Source organism: Phocoena sinus, chromosome 19 (assembly GCF_008692025.1).
Source record: "Phocoena sinus isolate mPhoSin1 chromosome 19, mPhoSin1.pri, whole genome shotgun sequence".
NCBI classification, from domain to species: Eukaryota; Metazoa; Chordata; class Mammalia; order Artiodactyla; family Phocoenidae; genus Phocoena; species Phocoena sinus.
The window spans coordinates 2873077-2884641 of NC_045781.1; positions in this window are offsets into that span (position 1 = coordinate 2873077).

Here is an 11565-nt window from a genome sequence, read left to right on the forward strand (position 1 = left end):
CTGCATTGACAGGCAGATTCTTAACCACTGTGCCACAAGGGAAGTCCTCCATCTTTTTAAAATAAATAAATTTTACTATCTAGAGCCGTTTTAGGTTCACAGAAAAACTGAGTGGAAATACAGATGGTCCCCATCCGTCTATCCTTTAAAAATTCATTTCAAAGCAATTTGCAAACATTAGACCACATCTCCCCTAAATACTTCAGCATGAATAACATAACAAGATATCAAATATTTATTGAACCTTCTTGTCCTTGATAAAATTTAAATTCCGTGAAATGCATGCCTGAGACCTTACCATCTGATGAATTCTGAGAGATACAGAACACCTGAGTAGCACAAATTCCTCTCCTGATTTAACAGATTCCCTCTGGCTTCTGTTTGGAGGACAGACTGGTGGAGAGTGGGAGCAGAGGTCCTCTTATGCCTGCCTGCCTTTCTCCTTCAACAAACTTTTTCTTTTAGAATCGTTTTTAGATTTACAGAGAAGTTGCTACGATGGTCAGAGCCGTCCTGTGTGCCCCTGACCCAGGTTCCCCAAATGTTATCATGTCCCTACCATCCCAAACCAAGAAACCAATACTGGCAGATGCAACCCTTTCCTCAGATTTTACTCACTGTCCCTAATAGCTTTCTGTCCCAGGATCCCACCCAGGACACCACCGTGGCCTTACTTCCTGCCTCCTGAATCTCCACTGGTCTGTGGTCACCTTTCAGGCTTGTCTTGGTCTTTCATGATCCCGACCATTTTGAGGAATCCCTGGAAGAAAGGCCACGCCCACGTGCCCAGCGCTCCCGGGCTGCGCCTTACCCACGTGACTACCACTGAAGACGTTAACCTGCCTCACCTGGTGGTTTCCACGCTGTGCAGTGGCCCCTTCCCCGTTCCAGACTCTTACTCTTTGTAAGCAAGTCGCTGAGCTGCAGCCCACATGGAGGGGAGGGGAAGAAAGCTCCCCCCCTTCTGGAGGGGAAGTATCCAGATACACTTTTGGCGAATTCTGTCCCTTCTCCTTACCCTGTTTATTTATCTATTCAATCATTTGTTTGTTTTCTGTGTGTGTTTTGTTTCGTTTTGGCCACGCCACGCATCTTGCGGGACCTTAGTTCCCCAGCCAGGGATGGAACCTATCTCCCCTGCAGGGGAAGCTCGGAGCCCTAACCCCTGGACCGCCAGGGAATTCCCAATCATTTATTTGTATCCGTATGGATCCACAGACGTTTCTTTTATACTTTGGGTGATAGTCAACTACAACATTATCTCATATAAATAGTTTATATTATAGTCCAATGTCACATTATGTATTTCCTTGAAGCCCACCTGTGTTTGGATGCCAGGTGCCATCAAGAGCTAGTGAAGCAAACACAGGGGGCTCAATATCTTGTAATAACCTACAAGGGAAAAGAATCTGAAAAAGAATAGATGTGTGTGTGTGTGTGTGTGTGTGTGTGTGTGTGTGTGTAACTGAAGCACTTTGTTGTACACCTGAAACTAACACAGCATTGTAAATCAACTATACGTCAGTAAAAAAATAAAACCAAAACTAAAAATAGAGAGAGAGAAGCAGTACTGAGCAACAAGCAGGAGTTTCTGGCCAGCGTGTGATGGGAGATGTGACTTCAGCTGGGTGACCGAGGAGGGCTTTTGAGGAGGGTTTGAAGACTTGGTCCAGAGAAGCTAGGGACCTGAGCACGTGAGGGGCTCTGAGGCTCCAAGGGGACAGCCACCTGCCCGTGGACATCCAGCCACGCAGAGCCACACCCACCTTTCCCAGGCACCAGCCCCACAGCGGTTTCTACCCCCTGTTCCTGGCCCCCTGGGCGGGCAGTTTGGAATTCAGCCTCCGAGGCCAAGTCCCCACCCTCCACAGCCCCTTATCTCGCCACGCCCAGCACTGTGCCTGGCACCGAACGCCTCCATAAATATTTGCTGCCACTCACCCGGCTGCGCGAGCCCCAGCTGCCCTCCTTTGCCCTCCTCCCGAACCAGCTCTTTCGTCTCAAAGAGGGAGGGGGGTGTTGGTGGACCCCGATGTGGAATCAGGGACATGACCCACCCAAGGTCACCGGGAGAGGGAGGGTCAAAGAAAGAGAGAGAGAGAGAGAGAGCTGGGCGGCCTCCAGACTTCTAATAATGGGATAAGTGTAGCTACTATTTATTACCTTGCCCATTCGCTGGTGTCAGGCACTTCACACGCGTTTTCTGGTTTCATCTCCTCAACAACTCTGCTGGTTCCTAGCACAGATCAGCTATCTCACCTCGTGGCCTGGGACGGGCGAGCCTCTTTGCCTGGGATGACCCCCTCACCCCTCCTCCAGGAGGCCCACCCTACATGCCATGTTTCTCTAGCGATCCCCTGTCATAGGCCCAGGTAAGAGGGCCCCAAGATCCCTGCTCCCTGGGTGAATACACACCTCTTCCCAGTTATTCAGCCAGACGCTGATTTAGGTGCTGCTATGAAGGAACAGTGCAGCTGGAATGAAGGTTCCAAATCTCAGATAGGAACTGGGTCTTCTGTGGGCCTGCCTCATCATGTGACCCTCCAAAAGAGATGGGGCTCTTCCTGGAAAAAGAGACTCAAAGCATGTGGGGCGTTCTACAGGAGGGAGATTCTCCGTTGCTGGCTTGGAAGGTGGAGGGGATCCCACGACAAGGAATGCAGACAGCCTCTGAAAACAGAGCGGATTCTGCCCACAGCCAGCAAGGAGGCGGGAACCTCCTTGTCTACCCCAAGCAGAGAACCCAGTCAAGCCAGCCTAAGCTCCTGACTCACAACTGTGAGCTAATAGAAGGTGCTGTGTTTGCATTCGGTCTTCGTTGCTGCGTGTGGGCTTTCTCTAGTTGCGGCGAGCGGGGGCTACTCTTCGTTCCAGTGCGAGGGCTTCTCATTGTGGTGGCTTCTCTTGTTGCAGAGCTCGGGCTCTAGGCGTGTGGGCTTCAGTAGTTGCAGCACGCGGGCTCAGTAGTGGTGGCTCATGGGCTTAGTTGCTCCACAACATGTGGGATCTTCCCGGACCAGGGCTCGAACCCGCGTCCCCTGCATTGGCAGGTGGATTCTTAACCACTTCGCCACCAGGGAAGTCCTGCGGGTGCTGTTTTAAGCTGCTACATTTGTGCTAATTTGTTACCAGCACAGAAAACAAATACAATCTCTCTGTTTTGTTTCCTTCAGGGCACTCACTGCCAAAGTAAGTTGGTTTCTTTGATTACTTAATTGCTTCAAGTCTATCCATCTGTATTTGGTTTGCTAGGGCTGCCATAACAAAGTACCATGAACCAGGTGGCTTACAACAACAGAAATGTACTGTCTCACAGCTCTGGAGGCTGCAAGTCCAAGATCCTTTGTGGGCAGGGCCGTGCTCCGTCGGAGGCCTGCACGGGAGACTTCCTTGCCTCCTTCTGGCTCCTGGTGGTTGACCAACAATCCTTGACTTCCTTGGCTTGTAGATGCATCACTTTGATCGCCACCTTCCTCGTCACATTGTGTTATTCCATGTGTTGCTGTCTTCACCTGGCCGTCTTACTGAAAGGGCACCAGCAGTAATGGATTAGGGCCCATCTTCTCCAGTACAACCTCCTCTTAACTAATTACATCTGCAATGACCCTGTTTCCAAATAAGGTCATGTTCTGAGGTGTTGGGGGTTAGGGCTTCAACCCATAAACCATCCCTACCTACATGTGTCATCTTCCAGGGTGCAAACTGTGGCTGAGTTTTCCCGCTGGGCTCCTAGAGCCTAGAGCACAGCCTAGCACACAGTAGGTGCTTAACTTTTTGTTGTTGTTGTTAAATCATCTGACGAATTCTTTCTCTGAGCCTCTTTCCATGTCTTTCAAGTGGGGATAGAGATACACAGCAAATAATTGTCCAACACGTTAATGAAGGGAGGATTATAACACGCCTCACTCCCACTTGACAGAGGGAGAAACTGAGGCTCAGAAAGATGAAGCGAGTTGCTCAAGCTCAGTGCCACTGTCACGCTGGCAGCCTGGCCAGGAGGGACCTGGGAGCCCTAACACGTGTCCCGCACTCCTCCCACCTCTGGCCGACAGCCTAATGACACCTTCCAGTGGCTGAACCCAAGAAGTCAGATGCAGCCCAGGTAACACAGTCAGCAGGAATGACCCAGACAGAGAGGAGAGAGATGGACAAGCGGAAGGCTACCAGCACAGGGTGTTCACCAGGAGGGGAGTCCTCACACTTGGGAATGTCTTCCCTCTCGCTCCCCCGAAGGACACACCAGTCTACACACACCCCCAGCGCTGCCTAAGGGTCCCCATTTCCCTACTTCCTAATTTCTGCCTATCCACTTGGTGTCAAATGGAATCTCCCCTCAGTGCCATTCCGTGGTGGGGACTGTGGAAGGGTTCTGCCCTAGATGCAGGTAGTAAGGGAATATTGCACCCAGAAGATATAAAAGCAAGAATAAAACCCATTAAAGGTTTGGTCTGCTTTTCACTTTTACCACACACGGGCGATTGCAAACAAGGTCAGTGGTAAAACAAGGTCAGTGCTTCCCTGCAAAATATCTTTTGTTGGTCTAAGTTCTGAGCATTTGCTGCAAATGTTACCATGACGTTTTAAATACATATACTTAGGGCTTCCCTGGTGGCGCAGTGGTTGGGAATCCACCTGCCAATGCAGGGGACGCATTCCCTGGTTCGGGTAGATCCCACATGCTGCGGAGTAACGAAGCCCATGTGTCACAGCTACTGAGCCTAAGCTCTAGACCCTGTGAGCCACAACTACTGAGCCCACGAGCCACAACTACTGTAGCCAGCGCACGTAGAGCCCGTGCTCCGCAACAAGAGAAGCCACCGCAATGAGAAGCCCGTGCACTGCGACGAAGGGTAGCCCCCTCTCAGCACAACTAGAGAAAGCCCACACACAGCAACAAAAACCCAACGCAGCCAAAAATAAATACATATGTTTAAATACACACATATATATACATTTAAAATGTAACAAATCCAGAAAAGGATGATAAATTATTTGTTATATATGGGAGAGTTTCTTACAAAACTTAACATCATCTTACCATATGATCCAGCAATTGTGCTCCTTGGTATCCACTCAAATAAGTCAAAAACTCATGTACACAAAAACCAGCACATGGATGTTTATAGCAGTTTTATGTATAACTGCCCAAAGTTGGAAGCAACCAAGGTGTCTGTTAGGAGATGAATGGATAAATAAACTGTGCTACATCCACACAATGGAAGATTACTCAGTGATAAAAAGAAATGAGGGGGCTTCCCTGGTGGCGCAGTAGTTAAGAATCTGCCTGCCAATGCAGGGGACACAGGTTCAAGCCCTGGTCCGAGAAGATCCCACATGCCACGGAGCAACTAAGCCCATGCGCCACAACTACTGAGCCTGCACTCTAGAGCTCGTGAGTCACAACTACTGAGCCCGCGAGCCACAACTACTGAGCCCGCGTGCCGCGAGCCCATGCTCCGCAACAAGAGAAGCCACCGCAATGAGAGGCCCACGCACCTCAATGAAGAGCAGCCCCCGCTCGCCGCAACTAGAGAAAGCCCACAAAGACCCAACGCAGCCAAAAACAAACAAATAAATAAATAAATTTAAAAACGAAAAAGAAATGAGCTATCAAGTCACGAAAAGACATGGAGGAATCTTGAATGCATACAGCTAAGTGAAAGAGGCCAATCTTAAAAAGGCTACGTGCTGTATGATTCCAACTATATGACACTCTGGAAAACACAGAACTATGGAGACTGTAAAAAGATCAGGGGTTGCCAGGAGATGGCAGGGAGCGCTGAGGATTTTTAGGGCAGCAAAAATACTCTGTATGATACTGTAGTGGTGGATACATGTCATGATACGTTTGTCCAAACCCATAGAATGTACAACACCAGGAGTGAGCCCTAATGTCAACTATGGGCTTTGGGTGATAATGAGGTGTCAATATAGGTTCATCGATTGTAACAAATGTACCACTGATGGGGATGTTGGTAACAGGGAGGCTATGATGGGTGGGGTGAGGGGGTGTATCTCTGTACCTTCCACTCAATTTTTATTTTAAGATTTATTATTTATTTATTTATTTAATTTATTTATTTTTGGCTGCATCGGGTCTTCGTGGCAGCATGCGGGAACTTCGTGGAGGCGCATGGGGTCTTCGTGGCAATGCGCCAGCTTCTCTCTAGTTGTGGCATGAGGGTTTTCTCTTCTCTAGTTGTGGCATGCAGGCTCCAGGGCATGTGGGCTCTGTAGTTGTGGTCCATGGGTTCCAGAGAAGGTGGGCTCTGTAGTTTGCAGCACACGGGCCCTCTAGTTGAGGCGCCCAAGCTCAGTAGTTGTGGCGCGCAGGCTTTGTTGCCCTGCGGCATGTGGGATCTTAGTTCCCTGACCAGGGATCGAACCCATGTCCCCTGCATTGGAAGGCAATTCTTTACCACTGGACCACCAGGGAAGGCCTGTTCCACTCAATTTTGTTGTCAGCCTAAAAGTTCCAAAAAATAAGTTTATTAATTAAAAAGAGAAATAAAAAACACAAATCAAGAAGGATGCATGATAATGACTGAAAATCTTTCTGTTACGTACAGGAGGGGGAGGGTGTTAAAATGATCTGGGTGTCCAATACGTCAGGTCGCTGGGGCCTCTGATTAGAATGTGTGCTCTGCCGGGACAGGGATTTTTTTTATAGCTTTATTGAAATATAATACCCATACCTCACAACATGCCCATTTAAAATGTACAACTTGGGGGCTTTTGGTGCCGTCACAGAGTTGTGTGACCATCAGCACGATCACTTTCAGAACATTTCCATCACCCTGAAAAGAAGCACCACACCCTTTAGGCATCGCACCCCCACCCCCCGCCAGTGACCCATTCCCTGGGCGACAACTCATCCCCTCCCCATCTCTGAGATTTGCCTCTGAGGGTGGGAGTTGTTCCCTTTGCTCTCTGATGTGTCCCCAGAACCTGCAACCCTGTTGGATACACCCTAGCGGGCAGGTGCTCCATAGTTAAATTTAACTAATCTGTTTTTTCTTTTCTTTTCTTTTCCTTTTTGTTTTTTTTTAGCCACCCTGCCTGGCTTGTGGGATCTTAGTTCCCCGACCAGGATCAAACCCCGGGCCCACGGCAGTTGAAAGCACGAGTCTTAACCACTGGACCGCCAGGGAATTCCCTTAACTAATCTGTTTCTGTTTGAGTCCCAGTCACCACTGGCTTCTGCTCAGAAGCCTCTTTCTCCTCCACCCATTGTCCCATCAGCACCTTTCAGAGTTACCTCCGTTAGAGCAGGTAACACCCTGCCTCATAATTGCCTGCATCCCTGTACTCGACACCCTCCAGACTCCTCCCAGATTCCTCCCGGCAAGGACAGAATCTATCTGCTGCTCTTTGCTCACCTCAGGCCGCAGGAAATGCGTGTTGAATTTGATTGGAAACAAGAACAGTCAGCACACTAGACGCACACGTGTCACCAGCTCCTGGCCGGCAGACACATAGCCCAGCAGAGAGGCCCAGAGTGTGAAGCGTGGAGCCCAACTGTCCCCGTGTGAGTCCCGACTCTGCCGTGACCCCCAGCAGGACACTGGGCAAGAGATTGAATCTCGGCAAGCCTCCCTTTCCCCAACTATAAAACGGAGCTAATAATAGGATCTACCTCTCCCCGCTGCAGCGAGGATTAGCACAGGGTCTGGTAATACACAGAATTCAGTAAGTACTAGCTATAATTATCGCTAAGCACACGGGATTTATGAAGTCATGACACACGGCCTTCACTCGGCCATCCGTCAACCTCCTCACCCTATGCACATTTCCCAAGGAGAGGGAGAGAGAATCCAGGGTGCCCCTAGGAACTGTGAGTCCTTCCTTGTGACTGAGGTGTTAGGTGAGATGGGTGTAGCAGCAGATAAGATGGGGCCGGTGCCAGCTGCGGGAGAGCTCAGAGGCCAGGCTGGGGAGCTTGGATTCCTTCCCAAAGGCAACGAACAAGGAGCCAGGGGATGCTATTGAGAAGCTGAGGGACAAAGGATATCTCTGAGTGTCAGGAAGATGCCTTCGGAGGCGGGGGCTCACCCTAGGGGGAGAGACTGGAGTCGGGCAGGAAGCGGGGCTGATGGTCCACATGGGAGAAGATGCAGCCAGGCCCTTGGCCTGCGGCCCAGTGGACATGGAGAATGCCCTGATTCTGAGCCCACTGTCTCTAGATTTCTAGAGAGATCTGGCAGGGACTGTAAACCTGGATGTTGTCTGCTAAATCCTGTTTCCATTTTTACAAAAGTGCAAGAGAAACAAGGTGAAAGTAACTAATATGTTTTAGTTCACTCAATACAGTATATTCTTTTTACTGGCATCACTCAATATAGTTTATTCTCCTTATTCACGGTAGTGATGGTCTATAATGGCATAGTGAACACTGAATAATTGATGCTGAGCCACTGTCCCGGGGGGAAATACAGGGTTAGTTGCCTACCAGACTTTGGTCACAATTTTGTTGCTGTTGTTGTTAACTGATTTATACATAACCTTGTTTTATGTGTATTTCTGCTTAAAGGCACCTTGTCTAATATGCATATTGTTGACTCACTGACATTAAACTCACAGCCAACAGTGTTGTAACTCATGCCCAAAGGAAGCTTATCTAAAATGCATTTTCTCCATAAGCCCCATCCCAGCCTTTAGGACACTAGACAGCACTTGGGCTTCATGTCTGGAGAGGCGTTTGAAAGTGTAAAATCACCAAGAAATAGCCCAATACTGCAAAAAGGACACTCGTTTACGGGATGCAAGTTTGTTCAACCTTAGCTGGGAACATGTGTCAGAGACTCCCGTTGTTGGCTGCTCTGCGCATGCCCGCGAAAGCGCTGTGCTCTAGATCCAGGGGTCACAGGAGCATTTTTAGTGGGTAGGCAAATTCGCAAATGTGGAATCCGCCAATGATGAGCTCGACTGTATATCCAAAACATTATCACGTCATCATGTAATTAATATAAATATCATCAACGGGTAGTTTACATTCTCTTTTTCGTGCTAAGTCTTTGAAATCCGGGGTCTGTTTTGTACTCACAGTACATCTCAGTTTGGACAAGCCACGTTTCAAGCGCGAAAGCGCTCCACACCGCTAGTGGCTTTCATACCAGACAGTGCAAGTCTCTATAGCTTTCTTGAGACTCTCCGAGAGACCTGCGGACTCAAAAATAAAAATAAAAAGGCGATGTCAGATACAGCCACCTTGGAGAGCCACGTGGCAATATCTAAGAACTTAGCTGCGCGTTTTTCTTTCGACCCAGGAATTCCACTTTGAGGCCAGCGCCCTATGAAGTGTACCACTCAGCACAGGGCAACACGTATAAGAACATTCTCTGCACCCCTGCTTGGAAGAGCACGATAGTGGAGGAAAATAAAATGTCCATGCTCGGAAGAATGCGTCCATAAAATAACAATGTGTCCATACACTAGACTATTCAACATCTTTGCAAAAGAGTGAGCCTGAGCTCCGTGTAACCGCACGGATGAAACTCATAGGGGTGAGCTGGTGAGAACAAAAGCAAGCTGCGAAGGTCAGAGAGGTGATGCTATCTATACAACATTTAACCTTTGATGCTGTTTATACAACAACACCTCCTTAAGGATGGTGATTACTTCTGGGAGGGAAGGGAAGGACTTGGAGAAGGGTAAGTACACAGAGGGTTCCAGTTATATTTGAAAAGTTATATTTCTTCAGCTGGACGGTGGTGGCCATGGAGGTGCTTCTTATGGTTACTTGGGATATTTTGTGTGTGTGTGCCTGAAATGTTCTTTTGCACGAGGAACCATAGCAAGGGTTTGTACTGCTGTGTTGACCAGGTCAGACAGACAGGCAGTGAGGGGTCATATGTGGCCTGCGTGTGCCTTGAAAAATATTAGAGCCACTCTGACAGGTAGGTGGTGAGGATTCCGTGAGATTCCTGCACGGGTGAAGAAAGCCCCCAGCACAGTGTCTGGCCTGTTGTAACTGCCATCAGCGTATTTGTTGAGAGTAATCGTATCGCTGAGCAATCGCTCTGTTCTAGGTGCTATGTCTAGTGTTCTCATCCATTATTTTGTTTAACAGTATTTATCCAGTGCCTGTAGGAACAGAGCCCCCTGCCCGGGTGCAACAGAGAGAAACCAGCATGATTCTCGTGAACACAGAGGGGAGGGCAGCCCAGTCTTCATGACGCACCCCGAAAACTGCTAATGGCCAAGAGTTGCCCTACTAGTATGTAATCTTATTCTTTCCGGACGAGACACATCAATTTAATGTTACAGGTTTGTTTTTTTTTTCTTTTTCTTTTTATCTCTTTTTTTGGTCCAAGGATATGGGGGTGGGCAGGTGAGTAATCAACTGTGCAACATTTTTTCTTTTTTGGGGGGGGGAGGGTCATGCCATGTGGCCCGCGGGGTCCTGGTTCCCCGACCAGGGATTGAACCCTGGGCCCTTGGCAGTGAAAGCACGGAGTCCTAACCACTGGACCGCCAGGGAATTCCCCAACTGCACAACATCTGAAGTGCAGTTAATTCTTTTTTTGTTTGTTTGTTTGTTGTTTCTTGCGGTACGCGGGCCTCTCACCGCTGTGGCCTACTCCCGTTGCAGAGCACAGGCCCCGGACGCGCAGGCCCAGCGGCCATAGCTTATGGGCCCAGCCGCTCCGCGGCATGTGGGATCCTCCCGGACCAGGGCACGAACCCGCGTCCCCCACATCGGCAGGCGGACTCAACCACTGCGCCACCAGGGAAGCCCTGAAGTGCAGTTAATTCTTGATGTGATCTTTCAGTAAATATTTTATTTGGAAAAATATATAAAGTATATAAATAATATATAAGATATATACCAGACCTCACATATATGATAGTCCATAGTATATACAATTATATATAAGATCATGTATGTTGCATTTGTGATTGTATCACGTACAATCATTATGTACTGTCAGTGTATAATATGTTACAAACTCTAAATGTTTCTTTGACAATAATGCTCTGAGTACGACCAGCAATTGCTCCCATTTCATGAGGAGGAAACTGAGGCATGGAGGCAGCTGGACACTTGGCCAGGGGGACAGAAGCAGGAGACAGTCACAGGAGGAGTCCTCGGGAGCTGGAGAGCAGCAGACACGGGGGCGTGGGGAGGCAGGAGGCCCAGAGCCCAGCTTTAACAGGGGTGTGTGCACCCTGGGGCCTGGGCTGGGCCTCCCCCCCGCACCATCACACCTGCCTCTCCCGGTCACTCTGGGTGACCCCACGCGGCAGTGTGGCTAAATGGGGAGGTGTAAAGCTCCCCGGATCATCAGTGAGCCTCTGGGGGGGCTGGGGAGGGCCAGAGGCCTGCAGCGGCCCCTCTCACCCTCCCGCTGGGGGACCCAGGTGGCCAGCTCTGCAGCCTGACCTTTCAGCTCCAGCCCAGCAGCTGCCCGGCAGGCCCTGCAGCCCCCCAGGGGAGGGACTCAGTTCTAGCCTGAGTGGGGTGGTGGCGTGGTAGAGGACGGCCTGGGGTCCCCGGACCCTCGCGAATCCTGGCTCTGCCTCTCTCTGGCTGCTGACCAATGCCTCTGTTTCTCCAGGGCTCAG